The sequence below is a fragment of the Odocoileus virginianus genome, chromosome 22 (genome assembly GCF_023699985.2).
Source record: "Odocoileus virginianus isolate 20LAN1187 ecotype Illinois chromosome 22, Ovbor_1.2, whole genome shotgun sequence".
Classification (NCBI taxonomy): Eukaryota; Metazoa; Chordata; class Mammalia; order Artiodactyla; family Cervidae; genus Odocoileus; species Odocoileus virginianus.
The window spans coordinates 34,414,601-34,439,485 of NC_069695.1; the positions used below are offsets into that span (position 1 = coordinate 34,414,601).

At 39.3% G+C, this 24,885-nt stretch overlaps 1 protein-coding gene and 1 non-coding gene across 10 annotated transcripts in view; both read right to left on the reverse strand.

The window, feature by feature from the left end:
- NOL4 (nucleolar protein 4) overlaps positions 1-24,885 on the reverse strand; it is a 691,960-nt gene that overhangs the window by 227,554 nt on the left and 439,521 nt on the right. The gene's annotated exons all lie outside the window — the stretch shown is intronic.
- LOC139030469 (U2 spliceosomal RNA) lies at positions 21,480-21,675 on the reverse strand. The gene has a single exon (XR_011482839.1). It is a non-coding gene; the product is annotated as a U2 spliceosomal RNA (small nuclear RNA).

Genomic DNA, 24,885 nt, shown 5'->3' on the forward strand with positions numbered 1-24,885 from the left:
CTGGCTCTAGGTCAGTGATCACACTATCATGGTTATCTGGGTCACTAAGATTTTTTTTGTATAGTTCTTCAGTGTATTCTTGCCACCTCTTCTTAATATCTTCTGCTTCTGTTAGGGCCATACCTTTTCTGTCTTTTATTGTGCCCATCTTTATATGAAATGCTACCTTGGTATCTTTAATAATCTTGAAGAGATCTCTAGTCTTTCCCAATGTATTGTTTTCCTTTATTTCTTTGCATTGATCACTTAGGAAGGCTTTCTTATCCTTTCTTGCTATTCTTTGGAACTCTGCATTCAGATGAATATCTCTTTCCTTTTCTTCTTTGCCTTTTGCTTCTCTATTCTCTCAGCTATTTGTAAGGCTTGCTCAGACAACCATTTTGCTTTTTTGTATTTCTTTTTCTTGAGGATGGTATTGATCACAGCCTCTTGTACAATGTTACAAACCTCCGTAGTAATTAATTAATGTTAAATTAATAGGTTAAAATTCTAAGCTCTAAGCAAGTCTTAGGAACTTGGGAATGATGTAGGGTGGATTTATAATAAAAAATAAATAGGAAAAATCATATTTTGAGCCTATTTTATGAGGACTTATAGAAATAATAAACAGAAATTCACATTTTTGAGCCTTTCCCCCCATATTCTCCACTATGAAGAAATGCAAACAGAAGAAAGGACTGAAATCAAAGATTACTGATGTTCTTTATTTGGCAGATGGTAAGAGAAGCACATGCCTCCATTCCTGGCATGGGTAATGGTCATCCCTTGAGATCTTATTAGCTACAGTGGAAAAAAAATTAAGTTATCACCTTTAAATTTCCTACTTGCTTAAAGCAGTTTTCAGAAAGAGGATAGAGATATGCAGCATTCTTTAATAAAGTCATGGCTTCTGGGATTTTCTAAATTTTGAAACCTCTTTCCACCTATTAGAAAAGAATTATATGTAATTTTCACTTTTTCCCCTTATTTTTTTAACTAACGGGGTGACCATTTTTAGACACGGTTGGAAGACATTAATAGTATCTCTGGATCTCATGCTCAGTCACTCAGCGTGTCCAACTCTTTGCAACCCCATAGACAGTCACTCGCTAGGCTCCTCTGTCCATGGGATTTCCCAGGCAAGAATACTGGAGTGGGTTGCCATTTCCTTCTCCAGAGGATGTTCCCAATCCCGGGATCAAATTCACATCTCCTGTGTCAGCATTGCAGGTGGATTCTTTACCTGCTGAGGCATCAATTAAAGTTCATTTCTTATTCTCCTTTTAATCTACCACAGGTTTTTTCCACAAAGCATTGAATTAGCTGTAGTATAATGTCTGTTGCTGTTCTTAAATTTACTATACAGGACTAAACTTTATAGCTCTATAGTTAGCTTTTACTAAAAGGTATGAGATATCAGTGATTTTGTCACAGATAGTTTTCAAAGAGGTTTTGAAGCAAAAAGGCTATGTTGCATGAAGTTCTGTATGTGATGTAAAGGTACAGAATCAGGCTGCAGGACAGTATTATACACAGACATGCTTTCTTAGCGTATTAAAAACAAGAGATATCACTTTCCCAACAAAGGTCCATCTAGTCAAAGACATGGTTTATCCAGTAGTCATGTACAGATATGATAGTTGGATGATAAGGAAGACTGAACCCTGAAGAATTGATGCTTTTGAATTATGGTACTGGAGGCCATGATCATATAGTGGTTAGTACTCTGTGATGTGAATTGTGGTGCTGGAGAAGACTCTTGAAAGTCTCTTGGACATAAGGGAGATCAAATCAGTCAATCCTAAAGGAAATCAATCCTAAATATTCATTTAGGATTTAGGAAGGACTGATGCTGAAGCTCCAATACTTTTGCCACCTGATATGAAGAGCTGACTCAATGGAAAAGAACCCTGATGCTGGGAATGATTGAGGGCAGAGGAGAAGGGAATGCCAGAGGGGTTAGATGGTTGGATGGCATCACTGACTCAATAGACATGAGGTTGAACAAACTCTGGGAGACAGCGAAGGACAAGGAAGCCTGGCGTGCTGCGGTCCACGGGTCACAGAGAGTCGGACACGATTTAGAGTCAGAACAACAAAAACAAATTCGTGTGTGTGTGTGTGTGTGTGTGTGTGTGTGTGTGTGTGTGTGTGTGTGTGTGTGTGTGTGTGTGTGTGTGTGTGTGTGATCCCTTCCCTTGAGCCTCACTTTAAAAAATCAAAAGCTCTCAAGACCTCTCTCCTAACAAGCCCCTTTCTCTCAGCAGGTATGAGAAAGAAAACTGGTCCAGAAAATCAGATCCTGTTTTCTAAAGTTTAAAGGAACATCTCCACCATTTTCTATACCGATTGTTATGAAACCAAGTGCATTCACACTGAAGGTCAGATGTTGGAATGTCTGATCTGTCTATGGATCTTTCATTAAAAGATCCCTCCAACAATTCCATGAAATAGTTATTACAGAGAAAACTTCTATCTGCTAAAGAAAAAGTGTATCTACTAAGGCCTTCTGAGATGACCACCTCCAACTTGTTGCCACTTACTCCTTTCTGTTAGCTCCTGTAATGACCTGCATCACAGCATTTTTTATACTTGGACAATAAGTAGAATAATATTGTAGTTAAGACTATGGGTTTCTTCAATTCGCCTCTCTCCTTCCCCATCTAGATCCACAGGTTCGTTTTCTACATCTGTGCCTTTATTCTTGCCCTGCAAAAGGGTTCATCTGTACCATTTTCTAGATTCCATATATTAATTATTATGTGCATTTTGAGTGCAGCACTTTCACAGCATCATCTTTTAGGATTTGAAATAGCTCAACTGGAATTCTATCACCTCCACTACCTTTGTTCAAAGTGATGCTTCCTAAGGCTCACTTGACTTCACATTCCAGGATGTCTGGCTCTAGGTGAGTGATCACACCATCATGGTTATTTGGGTCATGAAGATCTTTTTTGTATAGTCCTTCTGTGTATTCTAGCCACCTCTTCTTAATATCTTCTGCTTATGTTAGGTCCAAACCATCTCTGTCCTTTATTGTGCCCATCTTTGCATAAAATGTTCCCTTGGTTTCTCTAATTTTCTTGAAGAGATATCTAGTCTTTCCCAATCTGTTGTTTTCTTTGCACTGATCACTGAGGAAGCCTTTATTATCTCTCCTTGCTATTCTTTGGAACTCTACATTCAAATGGGTATATCTCCTTTTCTCCTTTGCCTTTTGCATTTCAAATCCTAAAAGATGATGCTGTGAAAGTGCTGCACTTAATATGCCAGCAAATTTGGAAAACTCAGTAGTGGCCACAGGACTGCAAAAGATCAGTTTTCATTCATCCTAAAGAAAGGCAATGCCAAAGAATGTTCAAACTACTGCATAATTGCATTCATTTCACACACTAGTAAAGTAATGATCAAAATTCTCCAAGCCAGGCTTCAATAGTACGTGAACTGTGAGCTTCCAGATTTTCAAGTTGGATTTAGAAGAGGCAGAGGAGCCAGAGATCAAATTGTCAACATCTGCTGGATCAGCGAAAAAGAGAGTTCCAGAAAAATATATACTTGAGCACAGAAGAATTCATGCTTTTGAACTGCGGTGTTGGAGAAGACTCTTGAGAGTCCCTTGGACTGCAGGAAGATCCAACCAGTCCATCCTAAAGGAGATCAGTCATGGGTGTTCATTGGAAGGACTGATGTTAAAGCTGAAACTCCAATACTTTGGCCACCTGATGCAAAGAGCTGAGTCATTGGAAAAGACCCTGATGCTGGGAAAGATTGAGGGCGGGAGGAGAAGGGGACGGCAGAGGATGAGATGATTGGCTGGCATCACTGACTCAATGAACATGAGTTTGGGTAAACTCCAGGAGTTGGTGATGGATAGGGAGGCCTGGTGTGCTGTGGTTCATGGGGTTGCAAAGAGTTGGACAGACTGAGTGACTGAACTGAACTGAACTGCTTTATTGACTATGCCAAAGGCTTTGACTGTGTGGATCACAACAAACTCTGGAAAATTCTTAGAGATGGGAATACTAGACCACCTGACCTGCCTCCTGAGAAATCTGTATGCAGGTCAAGAAGCAACAGTTAGAACTGGACATGGAACAACAGACTGGTTCCAAATAGGGAAAGGAGTACATCAAGGCTGTATATTGTCACCCTGCTTATTTAATTTATGTGCAGAGTATACCAAGAGAAATATGGGGCTGGATGAAGCACAAGCTGGAATCCAGCTTGCCGGGAGAAATATGAATAACCTCAGATATGCAGATGACACCACCCTTTTGACAGAAAGCAAAGAAGAACTAAAGAGCCTCTTGATGAAAGTGAAAGAGGAAAGTGAAAAAGTTGGCTTAAAGCTCAACATTCAGGAAACTAAGATCATGGCAGCTGGTCCCATCTCTTCATGGCAAATAGACGGGGAAACAATGGAAACAGTGACAGACTATTTTGGGGGGCTCCAAAATCACTGCAGATGGTGACTGCAGCCATGCAATTAAAAGACGCTTGCTCCCAGAATAAAAGTTATGACCAATCTAGACAGCATATTAAAAAGCAGAGACATTACTTTGCCAACAAAGGTCCATCTAGTCAAAGCTATGGTTTTTCCAGTAGTTATGTATGGATGTGCGAGTTGCTGACAAAGAAAGCTGATTTCCAAAGAACTGATGCTTTTGAGCTGTGGTGTTGGAGAAGACTCTTTAGAGTCCCTTGAACTGCAAGAAGATCCAACCAGTCCATCCTAAAGGAAATCAGTCATGAATATTCATTGGAAGGACTGATGCTAAAGCTGAAACTGCAATATTTTGGCCACCTGATTCGAAGAACTGACTCACTGGATAAGACCCTGATGCCGGGAAAATTGAAGGCAGGAGAAGAAGGGGACGACAAAGGATGTAATGGTTGGATGGCATCACCAACTCGATGGACATGAGTTTGAGTAAGCTCTGGGAGTTGGTGATGGATAGGGAAGCCTGGTGTGCTGTAGTCCATGGGGTTGCAAACAGTCAGACATGACTGAGTGACTGAACTGAATGTAATATATGTGCTAATATACAACAACTGAAAGAGTATCATTTACATATATTCACTAACATATGTGAAATAAGTAGTGGGAGGTTGCTATATAATGAAGGGAGCCAAGCATGTTGCTCAGTGATGACCTAGAAGGTTGAGATGAGGGTGGGGTAGTGGGAGGGAGATTCAAGAAGGAGGAGATACATACACCCACATTTATGTCTGATTAGAGTTGTATGGCAGAAACCTATGCAACACAGTAAAGCTAACATCCTCCAATTAAAAATAAATAAAATCAGAAAATAATAAAACAAAACCATGCATGACAATGCTATGAGAGAATAATGCAAAAGAACCTTAGCCTTATTTTATGTTAATTTTTAAACAATCTCAAACAAGTAAATACTAAAAATAAATGGGTTTTGCAGTAAGAAAAGCATAAATTCAAAATAGGTCTGTCATTTATAAGTTGGATGGTTTGGACATAATTTCTCCAAGCCCTAGTTTTCTCACAGGGGCAGGTAGAGTATTTACATTACAGGACAACTCATACAATTAAACCAGTTCATGTTGCAGAGCATTTAGCCACAGTCTGATCTCCATCAAGGAAAGTATCATCTCTGAGGGGAGAGGCAGCCTTGGTTTATCTTCATTTCCTGCAGTTTGCCCAAGCAGAAAGACACACAGTGTAAGGGTTTTAAATGTTTGCTGAATGAAGGAATCAATGAATGGTTATATGAATAATCTTCTGACTATCATGACAGTATTCTATTAAAACTTCACTTATGAAAACATTAAACAATGTAAGTCAATCAAAAGCTTATTTCATGTAATGATTTAATAAATTAGTTTCACCAAAAACACCTTCCACTTGTCTTCACCATTTTCCTTTTCCTGGAAGTTTCTGTACTTGAACTCAATTCACATGATAGCAAGGTAATGCTCAAAATCCTTCAAGCTAGGCTCCAACAGTACATGAACTGAGAACTTCATATGTATAAGCTGGGTTTAGAAAAGGCAAAGAAACCAGAGAGCAAATTGGCAACATCTGCTGAATCATAGAAAAAGCAAGGAAAATCCATAAAAACATTACTTCTGCTTCATTGACTATGTTAACCCTTTGACTGTGTGGTCGCATCAGTGGTAAAGAACCTGATTCCCAATGCAGGAACGTAAGAGACATGGGTTTGATCCCTGGGTCAGGAAGATCCCCTGGAGAAGGGAATAGCAACATACTCCAGTAATCCTGCCTGGAGAATCCCATGCACAAAGAAGCCTGGAGGGCTACAGTTCATAAGATCTCATAGAGTCAGACATGACTGAAGCAACTTAGAGCACATGTGGATCAAAACAAACTGTGGACAATTCTTCAAGAGATGGGAATACCAGACAAGCTTACTTGTCTCCTGAGAAATGTGCATGCAGGGCAAGAAGCAACAGGTAGAACCGGACATGAAACAATGGACTGGTTCCAAACTGGGAAAGATGTCAAGACTCTACTGTCACCTCGCTTACTTAACTTCTACGCAGAGTCCATTATGCGAATGGCGGGCTGGATGAAGCACAAGCTGGAATCAAGTTTGCCAGGGGAAATATCCATAACCTCAGATATGCAGATGATAACACTAAAAGGATGTGAGGAGATACCCCACGTCCAAGGTCAGAGAAGCCCAGCAAGATGGTAGGCGCCGGAGCGGCAGCTGTGTGGCACAGGAGCGACTTTAAGGAGATACCCCACGTCCAAGGGCAAAGGAGAAGCCCCAGCAAGATGGTAGGAGGGGCAAATCTGCATTTAGAATCAAACCCCATTCCTGCCAGAGATGCTCAGAGGGCTCAAACAAACCTTGTGCGCACCAGGACCCAGAGACCCCACAGAGACTGAGCCAGGCTGTGTTTAAGTGTCTCCTGCGGAGGTACAGGTCGGCAGTGGTCTGCCGCAGGGCAGGAGCTCTGGGTGCAGCAGACTTGGGTGTGGCTTAAGCCCTCTTGGAGGAGGTCACCAGTAACCCCACCATAGAGCTGCCAGAACTTACACAGGACTAGGAAATAGACTCTTGGAGAGCACAGACAGACACTTGTGGGCACCAGGACCCAGGAGAAAGGAGCAGAGACCCCACAAAACACTGACCCAGACTTTCCCCAGAGTTTCCAGGAGTCTCCAGTGGAGGCGTGGGTTGGCGGTGGCCTGCTGCAGGGCTGGGGGCACTGAGTGTAGCAGTGTGTGCATGGGACCTTTTGAAGGAGGTCGCCATTATCTTCATTACCTCCACCATAGTTTGGCCCCAGGAAAATAACAGGGAGGGAACAGAGCTTCACCCATAAATAGAAAATTGGATTACAGATTTACTGAGCATGGCCCCACCCATCAGAACAAGACCCAGTTTCCCCTCAGTCAGTCTCTCCAATCAGGAAGCTTCCATAAGGCTCTTATCCTTCTCCAAGGACAGACAGACTGAAATTCACAGAAAATTAACCAATCTGATCACATGGACCACAGCCTTGTCTAACTCAATGAAATTAAGCCATGCTGTGTAGGCTTACCCAAGATGAACAGGTCATGTTGGAGAGTTCTGACAAAACTCAAGTGGTCCACTGGAGGAGGGAATGGCAAACCACTTCAGTATTCTTCCATTGAGAACTCCATAAACAGTATGAAAAGGCAAAAAGATAGGACACTGAAAGATGAACTCCCCAGGTTGGTAGGTGCCCAATATGCTACTGGAGATCAGTGGAGAAATAACTCCAGAAAGAATGAAGAGACAGAGCCAAAACAAAAACAACACCCACTTGTGGATGTGACTGGAGATGGTCAATGCTGTAAAGAGCAATATGGCATAGGAACCTGGAATGTTAGGTCCATGAATCAAGGCAAATTGGAAGTGGTCAAAGAGATGGCAAGAGTGAACATTGACATCTTAGGAATCAGTAAACCAAAATACACTGGAATGGGTGAATTTAAGTCAGATAACCATTATATCTACTGCTGTGGGCAAGAATCCCTTCGAAGAAATGGAGTAGTCATCATAGTCAACAAAAGAGTCCAAACTGCAATACTTGGATGTAATCTCAAAAACGACAGAATGATCTCTGTTCGTTTCCAAGGCAAACCATAAAAAAAATCACAGCAATCCAAGTCTATGCCCCAACAAGTAATGCTGAAGAAGCTGAAGTTGAACAGTTCTGTAAGCACCTATAATGCATTTTATAACTAACACCCAAAAAAGATGTCCTTTTCATGATAGGGGACTGGAATGCAAAGTAGGAAGTCAAGAAACACCTGGAATAACAGGCAGATTTGGCCTTGGAATACAGAATGAAGCAGGGCAAAGGCTAATAGAGTTTTGCCAAGAGAATGCACTGGTCATAGCAAACACTCTCTTCCAACAACAAAAGAGAAGACTCTACACATGTATATCACAAGATGGTGAATACTGAAATCAGATTGATTATATTCTTTGCAGTTAAAGATGGAGAAACTCTATGCAGTCAGCAAAGACCGGGCACTGACTGTGGCTCAGATAATGAACTCCTTATTGCCAAATTGAGATGGAAATTGAAGAAAATAGGGAAAACCACTAGACCATTCAGGTATGACCTAAATCAAACCCCTTATGATTATACAGTAGAAGTGACAAATAGATTTAAGGGATTAGATCTGATAGAGTGCCTGATAAACTATGGACAGAGGTTTGTGACACTATACAGGAGACAGGGATCAAGACGATCCCCAAGAAAAAGAAATGCAGAAAAGCAAAATGGCTGTCTGAGGAGGCCTTAAAAATAGCTGTGAAAAGAAGACAAGTGAAAAGCAAAGGAGAAAAGGAAAGATATACTCATTTGAATGCAGAGTTCCAAAGAATAGCAAGGAGAGATAAGAAAACATTCCTCAGTGATTAATGCAAAGAAATAGAGGAAAACAACAGATTGGGAAAGACTAGAGATCTCTTCAAGAAAATTAGAGATACCAAGGGAATATTTCATGCAAAAATGGGCATAATAAAGGACAGAACTCGTATGGACCTAGCAGAAGCAGAAGATATTAAGAAGAGGTGGCAAGAATACACAGAAGAATGATACACAAAAGATTTTCATGACCCAGATAATCACAATGGTAGCCAGACATCCTGGAATGCGAAGTCAAGTGAGCCTTAGGAAGCATCACTACAAACAAAGCTAGTGGAGGTGATAGAATTCCAGCTGAGCAATTTCAAATCCTAAAAGATGATGCTGTGAAAAGTGCTGTACTCAATATGCCAGCAAATTTGGAAAACTCAGCAGTGGCCACAGGACTAGTAAAGGTCAGTTTTCATTCAAATCCCAAAGAAAGGCAATGCCAAATACTCAAATTATTGCACAATTGCACTCATCTCACATGCTAGCAAAGTAATGCTCAAAATTCTCCATATCAGGCTTCAATAGTATGTGAATCGTGAACTTCCAGATATTCAAGTTGGATTTAGAAAAGGCAGAAGAACCAGAGACCAAATTGTCAACATCCATTGGATCATCGAAAAAGAAGAGAGTTCCAGAAAAACATCTACTTCTGCTTTGTTCACTATGCCAAAACCTTTGACTGTATGAATCACAACAAACTGTGGAAAATTCTTAAAGAGATGGGAATACCAGACTACCTGACCTGCCTCTTGAGAAATCTGTATGCAGGTCAGGAAGCAACAATTAGAACTGGACATGGAACAAAAGACTGGTCCCAAATACGGAAAGGAGTAAGTCAAGGCTGTATATTGTCACCCTGCTTATTTAACTTGTATGCAGAGTACATCATGAGAAATGCTGGGCTGGATGGAGCACAGGCTGGAATCAAGATTGCTGGGAGAAATATCAATAACCTCAGATATGTAGACGACACCATCCTTATGGCAGAAAGCGAAGAAGAACTAAAGAGCCTTTTGATGAAAGTGAAAGAGGAGAGTGAAAAACTTGGGTGAAAACTCAACATTCAGAAAACTAAGATCATGGCATCTAGTCCCATCACTTCAGGGCAAATAGACGGGGAAACAATGGAGACAGTGAGAGACTTTATCTTTTTGGGTTCCAAAATTACTGCAGATGGTGACTGCAGCCATGAAATTAAAAGACGCTTACTTCCTGAAAGAAAAGTTATGACCAACCTAGATAGCATATTAAAAAGCAGAGACATTACTTTTCCAACAAAGGTCTGTCTAGTCAAAGCTATGGTTTTTCCAGTGGTCACGTATGGATGTGAGAGTTGGACTATAAAGAAAGCTGAGTGTTGAAGAATTGATGCTTTTGAACTGTGGCATTGGAGAAGACTCTTGAGAGTCCCTTGGACTTCAAGGAGGTCCAACCAGTCCATCCCAAAGGAAGTCAACCCTGAGTGTTCATTGGAAGGACTGATTTTGAAGCTGAAGCTCCAATACTTTGGCCACCTGATATGAAGAGTTGACTCATTGGAAAAGAGCCTGATGCTGGAAAGATTGAGGGCAAGAGGAAATGGAAGTGGCAGCATTTGATATGGTTAGATAGTATCACTTACTCAATGGACATGAGTTTGAGCAAACTGGGAAATAGTGAAGGACAGGGAAACCTGGCATGATGTAGTCCTTAGGGTTGCAAAGAGACATAACTTAGTGACTGAACAATAACAACTACTGCAATCTTAAGTGACTATTATCATTATGAAACACTAAAGGTGATGCAAGTGTTTTTACATTAGTTATCTCCTTTGATTCTCAAAACAATCCCATGAAATAGCTATTATACACAATAATTGGATTGGACTGTGTCCAACAGTCCACTTACTTATAACGCAAGGCTTTATTATATATATAGAAACCCAAGCCAAAAAAATACAAATAATTGTTTCCTCATCATTACCTGTCCACGGCACATCCAAAAACAAGTTTCTACAATGTCTCATTTAAGAAATAAGACTGTGAGATAGAGTGAACTGGAATAATCTTCTGCTATCCATTATACAACTTTTAAGAATATTCCTTTGACCTCTAAGCTTAACTCTCCTCATTCATAAAACCAGGACATGACAGTAATTATATGTGTCTGGCAGTATTTTAATAATTAAATGAGATAATGTGTGCAAAAAGGTATCAGGATAAAAGAATGTACTTTCTTTGAGGAGAGATGTGACTGCCTCCCCCCATCCTCTCCTTAGGGCATCTTCGTCAAAATATATAGGTGTGATAAGAGGACCAATCTTTTGATTTTTCACTGTAAGAGTGAGACTTCTGACCCTTCAAACTGTAAATGCACGTCTCCAGAATTAGTTCAGATCTTTCTTCCAAAGACAAAAAGGGGATAATGATAGATGTATCCATTTGTTTCTCAAAGAGATAAAGAATTTGGAATTGTTTTTTATTCTACTTTACTGTATAAATATGTGTGAAATTCTGTCCAGATTCTGGAGTTACTTTCATGTCATGTCATGAAATGTCAAGTCTATAACCAATTGTGTTTTCCCTCTTACTTTTATGTAGGTATAGAAGGGTCTTTGGGCTTCCCTGGTGGTTCAGTGATAACGACTCCATCTGCCAATACAAGGAGATGGAGGTTTGATCCCTGGGTTGGGAAGATCCACTCGAGAAGGAAGTGGCAAACCCACTTCAGTATTCTTGCCTGAAAAATTCCATAGACAGAGAAGCCTGGCTGGCTATAGTCCCTAGGGTTGCAAAGAGTCAGATACATAGAGCATGCATGCAGATGGGTCTTTGGGGGGGCAGGATTGTTATTTCCCCAATAATTATACACCTAAAGTACCCAAAATGTTCATTGTAGAGGCTGTTATTGTAATTATTACAATTATTATCATTTCAGGACTATAATAATAGAAAAATCTTCCAGTTACCTGGATAAAAAGACAATATAAAATATATTTTCCCTACCTAATTGTGTAAGCTATGAAAGTAATTTTCTCAAAAACTCAACTGAATATATATTTTTTCCTTTGCACTGAACTTATCATATATTAAGGCCAAGAACAGAGTACAAAGTTCCCTAGCTAAAAACTATCCCTATTTAGATTTTAGAATTGTCTGACTCTAGTAATCACAATTAAACTTCCTTTTGATCACACTAAAAAGCTGTTCTTCAAAAGGAAAATACATGTCAAGCTCTCACGTATGCTAATTGCTAATATACAACTATTAAAGAGAAAACAAAATATAGAGAGTAGTAAAATAAATGACTAAGATGCTATGAAAATTCATGTAGTAATGTGACCTTCTAAAAGAAACTACAATGTGAGTAACTACTATAATTAAATGTAGTATTGTTTTTAAGGCTTATCTATCAAACAAGATACCCAAAGTCAAACTCATAGCTGCCTTCATTACCACCACCCCTCTCCTCATAAACCCCCTCTTCCTATTATCTTTCCCTATATCTAGTAATGGCACCAATGGGTTTGGGGTTTGAAGGTTCTTCAGTGCTATCCAGTCATGGGGCAAGTCTATCCTCCGCTTGTTTTATCAAACCGCTTAACACAAGATATTTTGATTTTCTATCTTTCAGTCATTCCCACCAGACTGTTTTGATGAACGCCTGAACTTTCGCATTTTGCTTGATAATTCCTACCATCTGTCTTGTCGCCTGTCACTTGGCAGAGGTCAAATAAACCTTGGTTGTATAAATTAACACATGAAATTCCATAGACTACATGTCTATAATTCTTTCTCATCTGTTCCCTGTTCTTAATTCACAGTGCTTCTCTGCTAGCCTAGGCTCGCTATCCTATTCACATCCCTGGACTATTGCCCAGACCATCTATTCATCCTACCCTACATATGTAAGATACATCTTCACAGAAAACTGCTTCTATTTTTCACTCTGGTTCACAGATACTCATTGGCTCCATCAGCCCTTAAAAGTTTTAGGTGTTAGTCACTCACTTGTGCCTGATTCTTTATGACCCCATGAACTGTAGCCCTGCGAGGCTCTTCTGTCCATGGAATTCTCTAGTCAAGAATACTGGAGTGGGTTTCCTTTTCCTTCTCCAGGGGATCTTCCTTACCCAGGGATGGAACCTGGGTCTCCTGCACTGAAGGCAGATTCTTTACCATCTGAGCTACCAGGAAAGCTCTCAAAAGTATATATCAAGAGCACAAAGCCCAGACTAATGTTCTGGTCTTTCTACTACCTGATTTAAACAACTGCTCCAACCAATTTCCCCATGCACCACGCTACCCATCTGCTTACATGCAACCCTAAGAAAACATAAATTTTTCTTATATATTTGTCCTGAGACATAGTAAAACTTGAAGACTATGAAGAGAAGATTTTTACATCAGCATAAATCCCAAAATTGTAAAAAGAGGAATCACTGCTTTATTATAGTTTTCAAGTGGCCTTTTGCCTAAACCTGTGTCACAGAATCAAATCTTATATGAAAATCAAACTGAACCTTAATTTGATTTTTAAAAGCAAATACAAAATGGGTTCATGTCACAGTTTCACCTATTATGAAGAAGATTTTTATTTTTAATATTTACTATAATAATCATCAACCCTACTGGGAAGTTTTAGAAGCTCTCAATTTACACAGTAACTGACCTCTAGGGAATTATGTATTAATGCCTCCAATGTGGGTCTGTCGAGTTCTCCAGCAGAAGTTTATACTGTGATTTTTTTTCCCTGCGTGATTGTTTCCTCTGGTTTCCCATGCAAAAGCTCAGACCATTTTCAGATCACCTAGAAACCCCAGAGCTTTCAGAAGACCTTTATGTCCTGAAGAGTTTTATTCTTCAAATGGACTTCTAGACAAATGTCAAATGACATTTCAAACCTCTGAGACCTGTTCAAGAATGGAGCTACTAGTTCTTCCACAAACTCTTGAACCAAAGCATTTCAGGACGTAATTAGGCTTTGAAGGATGACCCATTCCTTTTCCAAGCAAGACCCTGACATACTAGGCACCCAAACCAAACCCGCCTCAGGGATGTGACAACTTACATCATCTGACTCCAGTTCAATCAGGCCGTATTCCTAAAATAATGATCATGATAATAACCACCAACACCAACACCACCAAAGAAGACTTGAAATGGAAAATTCTAAGTGATATAATGATTTTTTGCTGCTTTTATTTTTCTTTTTCCTTTACACTGGTTAAGAATACCTCTCAAAAAAGTTTGGTTAAGGGAGTGACTAAACTAAATCCTTGACTTATGACCTTTCAATTATTAGTCACTTATATACTTGTGTTATCTATATACTTGTATTATCAATTATTAGTCAATTATATACTTGTGTTATCTAGGTAAATGGTGCCCATTATTTCTTAGTCATCCTTCTTTCCCAGTTTTGTTCTGCTCATTTTGAGCTTCACATCATATAGTAGACCCAAAACTTCTCCCTTTTAAGCATAAGATCATTCATTGATTTCCTCACTTTTGCCCAAAGTCTATGAAGAGGGATGAATTACTCCATTTTGTTTTCTGCATGGATGGGGATGAAGGATGGGGAAGCGTAGAAAGAGCAGATTTCCTTTTTCTCTTGGTGAGTCCTACCTTCAACTAGTGATCGAAACTGCAGAAAAGACTGTTAGAATAATTTTCAAGCATTTACTGAAAGGGACTCCTGACTTTCTGCTTTGTCTCCATTTCCTTAAGAGCACCAGGCTTCTGCGTGGTTACAAGTTGAATGCTATTAAGCCAAGTACGACCCTTACGGCTTTGTGTATTCTCCCTGACATATGAAGAGAATAATATTATGTCGCCTTTTAACATAATTGTTCCTTTAAATCTAAGACATGTCTCCTATTCTAGTATTAAGTTTACGAGAAAAGGAGTATATGTGTCATCTCTGCTCTGCTTTTTCAAACAACCAAATCTCCTTTATTCTGATAAAGCCACACACATCAAATGCCAATTAGGTATTTTATGAAAGTGGCTATATTGAGCATAGACTGTGATGGTAGTTGTAGTCTGCTATTACATTAGTAGTCTAAAATTTGGTCCACAGAAAGCAAAACTCAGTTTCTAAATACACACATACATACATGTATGGTCACAAGCAAAACAGCTAAAAACATGATGAATGCAGCATGATACAATTTTCACCATGAATACTTTAAATACAAATACATATACTCTCAGGGTAATGCACACTGATAGTCAAAACACACTGATAGTCATACAGTTTATATATTAGTAATACACGTAAAATCTATATATGCTTGAAAAAATAATTTTTGGATGTGGATTAAAGTATACTTTGAACTAATTAAGTTTTTGAAAGACTAGACATCTTCACAATAGCTATCAAAATCAAACACTGCAAATCCACAAGCTTTCCTAGCACTTTAGCTAAAATATATGCAATCCTTAATAATTGCATAAAAATATACAAATAGAAATCAAGGGGGAAAAAATCTAAATAAATCCACATAGACATCGCCCCAGAACAAAATTCATTTGAGGCAAGCAGTGGAAAATCCTGAAAGATTTACACACTGTACATGCTTTATGCTGAGAAGTTGAAGCAGCAGCTCAAATAGAAGAGCTAAATAAATTAATCTTACTCAAGAATACCTCTTTATAATTTTATAACTACCTTAAAAGAACTCTACCAGTTGTATGCTTCTAAAAAGATATTCAAAAACATGTATGCACAATAGAAAAAGAACGTTTACAATCCTAAAATGAATTCTCATCACTCTGAGAGTTAAAGAAACACACCTACTTCGACATAAAGATTTTTTTCATGAGTTTCTCTTTCTATGAGATTTTAAATTTAAATGTACAAAACCTCAAGGTAAATAAAGTGCCCAAAACATATAATACATTTATTTTTGCCTATCTAATTTTGACATGCCCCCAAGATTTCAGATGGATGTTTCAAAAAGTATCTAAATTTTTTCCTCAAGTTCCTGATGTGGTCAACCCTTTAAATACCACCAAAACTAGGAAAACATTGGCAGTCTCATCAGTCTCCTGCTGTCATTCTACTGCTGCATGGGACGGTCTTCAACAAGACTGAAACAAACCTCATTCATCAATATTCTACTCTGGGGGAGCTGAAACTTACTGTGAATTCTGCTCTTCAACTTAAATACCAGTGTCTGTGGCAGGCCAATTCTATCATGGCAGAGAGAGCATCCCTCAGGCGAGGTCCAACCTTTCTCTCCAAGTGCACCCAGGGATTAGTCTGACTTCCCCTAAATTCTCTCCTCTGCACAGTAAGAGCTAATCTTCCCTGTATGAAGCAGGAGATGGGGTTGCTATGACAACAGAGCACATTCTAGCAGTGGGACCACGGAGAGGAGCCTTCAAAGACTCAGGGAAGCAGGCACTCAGTTTTCCTCCAGGGCTATGGGCTCCTTCCGTTAGGATTTAATCCCCCAACAAGTTTACTGACAGACTGGGTTGCTGATTATCTATGCATTTTGCTATGGGGAGATCACTGGTTAAGAACACGGCTGGAAGATTACAGCATTCTTTAACAAAAGTGCCATTCTCGGTTATATTAAATTTCCAATTTTAAATGCTCTGTATAGCTCATTTAAAACACTACTCTCTTAAATTTAAATCATTCTCCTTACTCTAAGTTTTTCTAAAATGATATTAATATGTCGAGAATGGCATTATCAAGTGGAAAGCTTTATCTTTCTTTTTGTTTGTATATCACCCGCATTGTATCAACTTGAAGGTTAGACACACACGCACGCGCACAGATACACACACACACACACACACACACACACACACCCGTTTTCTCTCTAGCATCCATGTCTGGAGCCTTGAGGTTTCAGGGTGGGGGAGGGGATATGCTAACATAAGCAAATCCTTGCAGCCACATTTTGCATACATATATTAGCCGGAGAATAATCACAATAAGTGTTAATCATTTCGAAAAATAATCATCGGTGGAATTTTAAGTGTCTTTGCAACAGCAGAAGAGAGCTAGTCTCAGGTCATACTGTACGAGGGTAGAATTTCTATATTATTTTCAAATACAGCGGTTATATTTTTGGAACATAATTAACATACACATTATTACATATTTTAAATAGTTGTTAATGCCTTTGAGTTGCCCTAATTGTATCCTATTCTGCATATTCATTTTCCTCCAGAAACATCCCAGTGCATCCAAGCCTGTCCATTTCTTTTGTTGGGAAGAAAGGACACAGGACTGGAAAAGTTTCTCCCTCTCCACAGCCAAAGTTCAGTGCACTACCACCAGGAATGCGGATATCACCCAAGAGTCATCCAAACTGTCCTTTGTACTCCTGGATTCCCCATCCTCCTCTCCACTCCTCAGCCCCTTATGTCAGGAGCAGCTCTGACTGAGCACCACCCTTCCCCCACATGAAGCGGGGACTACTTTGCTTTGTGGCTGAAGCCGTAGAATCGGCATCATCTACACCCACTCTTTCCAGCGAAGAGAGAAAACAGGTCCAATGGATGTGGCTGTCACTTAGAGGGGAAGGCATCTATATATTAGATGAACCCAATTTCCTATTAGCCTTTTAGGAAAATCATCAGGCTACCTTTTTTGGTCAGTTGGCTAATTAACTCATTCATTCATTCATTCATTGCACAAACATTTATTGAGCACCCACAATGGCCAGGTACTATAGGGATAGAATCCTCCCCACAAAAGTCATTTCATTTAGTAAAGCATAAAGGTTCTATTTCAATATGTAGAGTGAAGATTAAATAATGTGTGGAAGTTGTTTTTCTTTGTTATTTTTTCATTTTTAATTGGAAGATAATTATTTTACAATGTTGTATTGGTTTCTGCCCTACAACAATGTGAATCAGCCATAAGCATATATATATATATATATACACATACACACACACACACATATATATATATATCTTCTCCCCCATCAGGCTTATTTCTTGCTTGTCATACAAATATGTATGAAATACTTTGTGTTATTAATGAGTATTAATGTTATTAATCAGTATTGAAAATAATGCACATATTTACACTTAGTAATTCACATCAAATAGACAGGGCATTTGAAAATTCACTTTGATTTGTGTTTTTGATTTCTATCATAGTAATAAATAACAGTTAAATTTGTTGAATGTGTGCCTTGAGCTATATCTCCAGGATGCCCATGTACTCACCTTATACATATATGCAGAATTTTTACTGCCCCTCCCTACCCCAGGATCCTATTCCCAGAGCTTGTTCTGAAAATCTATTCTCATAATTCAAAAACTTATGACACCTGTTTTCATGATGTTCATTATTATCTAATTAGTAAAAGGCTATTTTTTTCATTTTTCACTCTCTTCTTCAGGGAAACTGGATAAATGCCAAGACATGTAAACAACATATGGTTTACTTTCGAAATGAACCAACCAGAATTACTTATTTTTAAAGAATCTCTGAGCTCAAAAAATATGTTAAAGAAATAATTTCCTGCTCTAATAGCTAATGTTTACCATCTGCTATTCCTTTAAGACTAACTACCTAGAAATCAATCATGTTATATATTTTCCAGCTCCCCTGCCCCTGAAAACAGTATTATTATTTTTTTAAGTTTTTAAAGTAGGTCACACAAAAGTGCCACAACTTAGATTTGAATTTTGCATGTGAGTTATAACCAACACAGGTTATAGGAATGCCAGCAATCACAACTGCTAGAAATTTATTTTTTTCTCCATTCTATTATTTTTTGAGCCCCTGCTATTCAATATAATAATCAGTGTATCTGTTAGGTGTTCATGGAAAGTGGGGATAGGAAGGGTAGGGAAGAGAACAGTTTCCTGAAAACTTGTTTTGAGGATGAACCCCAAGGCAGTTCTGAGAAATGAGGTTAAGACACTGGAGCTCACAGTAAGGAGAGCAAAATTGAAAGTCGCGTCCGACTCTTTGCAACCCCATGGACTGTCCATGGAATTCTCTAGGCCAGAAACTGGAGTGGGTAGCCTTTCCCTTCTGCAGGGGATCTTCCCAACCCAGGGATCAAACCCAGGTCCCCCACATTGCAGGCAGATTCTTTACCAGCTGAGCCACAACGGAAGCCCAAGAATCCTGGAGGGGGTAGCCTATCGCTTCTCCAGCAGATCTTCCTGACCCAAAAATCGAACTGGGGTCTCCTGCATTGCAGGCAGATTCTTTACCAACTGAGCTATCAGGGAAGCCCAAGGAGAGCAAAGTGTGGGTCAAAATCAATTTTTCTCTAAGCATCCCTCTTTTGTAGAAAGGCTTAGATACAGTCTCTAGACTTCAGCTGGACACTGAGCACAGACTCCAAACCACATGACTAATCTCTCTGGGACTCAGGTTTCTCCTTTTGAAATGGGGAAACCAATAACATAATGGTACTTTCCTCATGGAATTCTTACAAAAATCCAAGGAATAAATATATGTAAATTTCTTATAAAAATGCCTAGCAGAAAGAAAATGCTACTTAAAAATTAGGAATTACTTAGAATACAGAAGTCAGAGACTACATATTATTCATCTTTGGTCTCCCATTTCTAACACCATTATCTGATGTAGGATATGTACTCAATAAATATACAAAAGTACTTTTCATATCACTTATATGGCTTTAATACATAATAAAGCAAAGTGATTATATAATAACTAGGGACTGTAAAATAGATCAGAAAAGAAATGTAAATCAGTCAATAAATGTAATTTTTTATAAAATTTATAAACTTTATAGATTTATAAAGTTTAATAAATAAAGGACTGATGCTGAAGCAGAAGCTCCAATATGCCACCTGATGCGAAGATCTGACTCACTGGAAAAGACTCTGATGCTGGGAAAGATTGAAGGCAAAAGAAGAAGCAGTGAACAGGATGAGATGGAGAGATAGACCACTGACTCAAAGGACATGAATTTGAGTGGACTCCAGGGGACAGTGGAGGACAGAGAAGCCTGGCATGCTACAGTCCATGGGGTCGCAGAGTCGCACACAACTTAGCAAATGAACAAGGACATCAAGGAATGAAGTTTTAAATACACAGCACTCCTTTGAATTAATTCTATTTTAAGAACTGTTTGATAAACAATAGCTACAGATAAGGAGGAGTGGGATCATGTCGCAAATGAACAACATAATCCTCCCTTATACAGGAGGAACAATTTCACTCATGAACAAAAATATTCAGCACCTGTTTTAATAGTTATTAAGCTGAGGGCTGGGATACTAAGACTTAGATCACTGGCCCTGTCTCACTGAGTTCACTGTCTAATGTAGGAAGCAGATGTTTATCCAACACATATCCTGTGTCCCAGGCACAGTTGTAGGAGGCAGAGTTATGAAATCATCAAAGAGCAGTAGATACAGTCATGATGGAACAGACTGGAACAGGCCAATGATACCACTAAGAACAACCAGCTAATTATTAAAAATGTATACTTGACATAGGTTTGAAGGCATCACACAGCCTACTGACCACCAGGATGAAAGAGCCCAAGATCCCTAAGAGAAGGAAATCCGAGAACTTGAGAAACACCATTCTCCAAGCAACTTTCCCCTTCAGGGCAAATGCTGATTTTCTAGTGAGGAAAGACTGAAGTCTATGTATACATGGCTAGGAGGCAGAGAAAAGAGTAGAACTTTTGGAAATCTCATAATACTGCAAAGAAAAAAAAAAGACTTCATGTGGGCGAAGGAAGCCAGGATTAGAGGAGTTATGATCCTAGAGAGAAAGGGTGGTATCATGCAAGTGAGAACAGGACTCGTGGTTTTACCCTTAGGACTTCGGCCTATTTTTAAGTCGCACAGGGCAAAAGGTAAAGAAGATAAACAGAAAATTGCTTAAAAAACAACAACAAAAAACAGAGCAATGTTTACTATAGTCCCAGTTCTGGACTGAAAACATAAGAAACTGTATGGACGAAGCGCTTTTGTAAAAAATCCTGGCTACTTATTGGCCTCTCTTGAAGGTTAGACCCTATGAGTGGAAGAAGAAAAGATGCAGAAGGAAGTTTATTATAAGAACTGAAACCTAGCATCCCATCAGTTCAAAACTTGATTTGATCAGATAATCTGGGCCTCCTTATCTGCACACAGATTTATAAGGGAAACTCATTCTAAGTCAGATAACATTGCCCAGACCCTCTACTATTTTTCATACTCAATATCTGAAATTTAATTTTTTAAACATGATAAGGAATACCAAGAAACAGCATCAAGAAGAAAAAAAAAGATCACAGAAAAACAGGGAGTAGAAAGATAAAAAGATAACCTAGTTTTATCTTGAAATAACTGTGATTATATTTAAGGAAATGAATGAAAAGAGGTGGGAATTTCACCATAGTGAGAATTTCTGTAATGAAATCAAAGAGAGATTCAATAATTTTAAACACTACATATTTAACATTAAGTATGTATGATAGGCTTTACAGTTGATAGTAATTGGAGAGAAAAGTATAGAGGATTAGTGAATTGGAATACAGATGCAGGAGATGCAAGTTTGATCCCTGGGTGGGGAAGACCCACTGGAGAAGGAAATGGCAACCCACTCCAGTATTGTTGCCTGGGAAATCCCATGGACAGAGGAGCCTGGTGGATTATAGCCCATGGGATTGGACATGACTTAGTGACTAAGCAAGAACAACCAAGAATATCTAGGTTGAAACATTGAGTTGAGTGCATAACAAGTAGAGAAAAAACAATTAGGGACATACAGGAAACAGGATGACATAGGAAAATGACATCTTTAAACTGATAAGAACAGATACTACACTTGATCTTAGCCAAAAGGCCGAGAAGCGATTGAAAATGACATCTTTAATGTGCTGGTAGTGTTCAACAAGTTCTCCAAAAATGCACAGCATAGTTTATATTTTAAATTTCACTGATATAAAAATGTGTAACATACAATTTATAAGTAATGATAATGAAATATACATTATTTTCTACCATAAATTCCATATAGCAAAGTGATTCTCTGAGAATACTTGGCTTTCCATGTAATTCAGAATGAAATTCAAATCTCTCATCATGGCAAAGCAAGTGTCAGAAATCACCTAGTTGTCCAACAACACAGGAATGGATAAAAAAGATGTGGTACATATGTGAAAGAGAATATTACTATATATTCTATAAATATATAAAAGCTATAAAGCTATAAAAAGGAGTGAATTGTTTTGTTTTGTAGAAACATAGAAGGACCTAGAGAGTGTCATACAGAATGAAGTAAGAAAAATGAATTATCATATATTAACATATATGTGTGGAATATTAAAAATAGTACTGGTCAGTGTACTCAGTCATGTCTGACTCTTTTGCGACCCCACGGACTGTAGTCCGCAAGCCTTCTTTGTCCACAGGATTTCCTAGGCAGAAATACTGTGGGTTGCCATTTCCTCCTCCAGGGGTTCTTCCCGACCCAAGGATTGAACCTGCATCTCCTGCGCTGCATGTGAATTCTTTACTGCTGAGCCACCAGAGAGGCCAATTTGCAGAGCAGAAAATAAGAGACACAGATGCAGAAAACAAATGCAAGGATGTGGGGCAGCGGTGGGGGGAGGAATTGGGAGATTGGAATCGACATATGCACACTACTGATACTAGGCTTCCCCGGAGGCTCAGAGGTAAGAAGTCACCTGTAGTCCAGGAGATGCAGGTTCGATCCTTGGGTCAGGAAGATCCCTGCCTAGGAAATTCTGTGGACAAAGGAGCCTGGTGGGCTATAGCCCATGGGCTCACAAAAAAAGAGGGACAGGACTGAGTACACTGACCAGTATACTGTTGATACTACATATAAATGAGACTACATATGAGAACACACGGCACAGCAGAGAACCCCACTTAATGCACTCTGTGACCTGAATGGCAGGGGGTTCCAAAAGGGAGGGACGTCTGTGCAAATATCACTGACTCATACTGCAGCACAGCGGGAACTAATGCAACTCTGTAAAGCAACTCTACTCCAGTAAATAATTAAAAAAAGAAATCAGTATTGTAACAACATACATGTATAGACACCTAGTGTGTATATGTATGTGTGTGTATAAATATATAGATATATACATATACACACACACACATATATATATATGCCAGAGGCTTGATATAATTTAACCCTCATAGCAACTTTCTGAGAGCAACTCTCATTTTATAAAATACCCCTGGATCAAAGGTCTGCCTTCCTCTTCTGCCTTCTTTCTCATAATTTAACAAGAGGCTGGACTTTCATCTTGTTTTAAGGAATTGGAAGATCTTGAAATGCATGACACTCTTCTCTGACACCAGGCCTTGTACATGTTTCATGCTCTCTCTCTCTGCTTAGGGTATGTTTTGCTGGAAAATTTTGACTTTTCCTTTAAGGTTTACTCCATCATCATCTTGTTTTTGGAAGCCTTTCCCAAGTGCCACCAGATTTCCAGATGCCCAGCTTCAGTGTTTCCACAGGACCCTGTGCATATGGACAGCACTGTCTCCTGCAATTGTTGTTCAGTCGCTCAGTTGTGTCCGACTCTGCGATCCCGCGGACTGCAGCACGGCAGATTTCCCTGTCCTTCCCTATCTCCCAGAGATTGCTCAAATTCATGTCCAGTTGAATCGGTGATGCCATCCAACTACCTTATCCTCTGTCATCCCCTTCTCCTCCTGCCTTCAATCTTTCCCAGCATCAGGGTCTTTTCCAGTAAGTCAGCTCTTCACATCAAGTGGCCAAAGTATTGGAGGTTCAGCTTCAGCATCAGTTCTCTTAATGAATATTCACAGTTGATTTCCCTTAAGATTGACTGATTTGATCTCCTTGCAATCCAAGGGACTTTCAAGAGTCTTCTCCAGCACCACAGTTTGAAAGCATCAATTTTTGGTGCTCAGCCTTCTTTCTGGTCCAACACTCATATCCATACATGACTACTGGGCTTGTCAGTCTTCAAAAATAGCCCCAAGTGACTTGTGAATACTATTTGCACAAGATTTTCCGCTGGTGAAATACCCTCCCTGAATCTGGAATTGCCTGGGACTCACTTTAACCAGTAGAATGTAGAGGAAGTGACCCTGTGGAAGTTCAGGACCTACCTCTTAAGACGTCCAACTGTTTCTATTTTTGTTCTTTGTGAACCTCTGGACCATCAAGTAAGAAGTCTTGGAAGTGAAAAAGTGAAAGTGTTAGTCACTCAACTGTGTCTGACTCTGCGACCCCATGGACTGTAGACCGCCAGGCTCCTTTTCCATGGGACTTCCCAGGCAAGAATACTGGAGTGGGTTGCCATTCCCTTCTCCAGGGGATCTTCCCGACCAGGGATCAAACCTGGGTCTCCTGCATTTCAAGCAGATTCTTTACCATCTGAGGCCCAGGGAAGCCCTAAGAAGTCTTACTACCTGTCAGAAGCACCATGTAGAGAAACCAGGGGCAGAACTACATGGAGGCCACAAAGGGAAGAAGAGGTCCTCATGTAAGAAATAAAACAAGGCCATTTGTCCTAGTAACCCAATGTCCCAGAACAAATGAAACTCCAGCCTTTCCCCACCAAGGCATCAAGCATATGACTGAGCCACTGCTCTCAGACATGACAGCCCCAGGAGATATCACAAACAGCCCAGATATTACCAGTAATCTATCAACGCACAGAATCATGAGATCATAAAATGGTATGTCTTTAAACAATCATGCTTTGAGGTGGGTATCTTTATAGATAACCAGAGTATCATGTCTCCCAGTCTCTGAGTAGCTTGACAGTAGAATCTATACTATTACTATCCTTGTACTTACAATCACCGAAACAGTACTTTTAGACAGAATTCTTTTCAATACATGCTTGCTAAGTTGAATATTAAAGTCAGTTCTCCTCAATTTGAATATGCAAAACACTCCACACAACTGCTTTTAAATTTTCATTTTGAACCACTTTTTAGTATTGCTTTATATATTATAGTTGGGAACTTAAATTAGTTCTGCACCATATGTATAAAACTTTTTATGTTCCCATCCCACTGGTTAACATACCCCTAACTACTTTATTTTTCC